This window comes from Lytechinus variegatus, chromosome 1 (assembly GCF_018143015.1).
Source record: "Lytechinus variegatus isolate NC3 chromosome 1, Lvar_3.0, whole genome shotgun sequence".
Classification (NCBI taxonomy): Eukaryota; Metazoa; Echinodermata; class Echinoidea; order Temnopleuroida; family Toxopneustidae; genus Lytechinus; species Lytechinus variegatus.
The window spans coordinates 49,348,105-49,349,830 of NC_054740.1; positions in this window are offsets into that span (position 1 = coordinate 49,348,105).

Sequence of the window (1,726 nt, forward strand, 5' to 3'; positions counted from 1 at the left end):
AGCAAAGCAAAGAGTCGTTATAATTGTGCAGTTTTCCCTTTATTGAGAATTGCAATTAAGTATTTGCAGTACATCCAGGGGGCCGAGGGGCCCGCCCCCCTCCTTATTGGCGGATCAAAAAAAGGGGGAAGAGGGAAAGAAAGAAAAAAAGAAAAAGAGGGGAAAAGAGAGGATAAAAAAGAAGAGGGGGAAAGAGTGAATAGAATAAGATTAGGGGGAGAGTTGAAAAAGAAATATTTCACGTCACTTTACAAAATTTTTGTTCGCGCTTCACGCTGGCATTGCCTGTTAGGTGATTTTTATATCTTGCTCAATATAGAGCATAAATATCAAGTTTTTAAGTCAGTATAATATACAAAACATATTTAAGCTCGGAAATTGAACTTACTTTATTTTCGATATATATCTATTTATAAATGTGTTCATGGACTTGCAACAGAATACTATTCAAATTATTTTCATGATCTAAACAAAACCCATTCGAAAAATATGAGGCAGTCCGTCAGACACGATCTTGTTATTCCAAGATGTCGTTCTGATTATTACAAACATTCCTTATTTTATGCCTGTCCAAAACTGTGGAATAGCTAGCCGGTCATCATAATGGAATCGTAATCTTTAAATTCATTTAAATATAATTTTTAAAAACATCTCAGGTCGATTGACAATTAAAGTTTGCGCTGGCACTTGCTACTTTGTTAAAATTGTGTTTTGAATGTTTGAATACCATTGAAATAATATCTCTAATTTGGCAATGTTTATTATTGATGTCTTGGCAATTTAGCTTTTATTGAATTGTTTGCATATGTTATGTTATTTTGAATGCTTTTATCTGTTAATATTATCTGTAATTGCATTAGTATGTATAGGGGCCCCATGGGAGATCAACTGATGTTGAATGGGCTACCCCATTTTGAATAAACAATAAACAGTTTATAAAAAAAAATCGGCTGGCGATTTGCGCTCGCATTAACTCATGCATCCTATTCATAAAAGTGTTTGAAATGTCCAGTTTTTAGGCCATAATATAAATTCACATGTATTTTGTTCGTGTTGGCTCTATATCGTGCGTGATACTCGATCGTTGACTTTTTCATGAGCCCATCTTTTCCCCCGATTTCCCTCAGCAGTATTCAAACACAACAATAGCTATCTTAGTCTATTATATATTATTTATATATACCTGTATAGCTTAGAATTCCTTTTCTGCATGCATTAGTCTAGTCAAGAGTAATATTTTCTATACTACCAGGCTAGTATCTTTACAGTGACACACATCCACATGGGCGTACAGGCTCCCCCCCCAAAAAAAAAAAAGAAAAAAGAGAAAAAGAGAGAGAGAGAGAAGTACAGAAAAGGGAAGGGATAAGCGTGAAAAATACTATTTTCTGAATAATGTGTTAAAATCTATCACAAACTTGGATTTTTGTAATAAAAATGTCTAAATTTGTTTTTGGTCGCTCGCAACGTCTTATTAATATTTCGTAATACGCCATATTGAGCCCCCTCAATTTATTGGTTCATTACACCACTGTACTATGTACATTTATATAAAGTACCAGTAACATTCCATTACTCATCCATGCATATGGATAGACCTACAATTGTGCTCATTGTTAGGTAGGTACAAGTTTCAACCAATAATACAAAATAGAGTCAAAGATGAATTCAATTCTGCGGGTAGTCGAAGTACCGGTAGTGTATATTTTTGATGGTATTCTGCTGA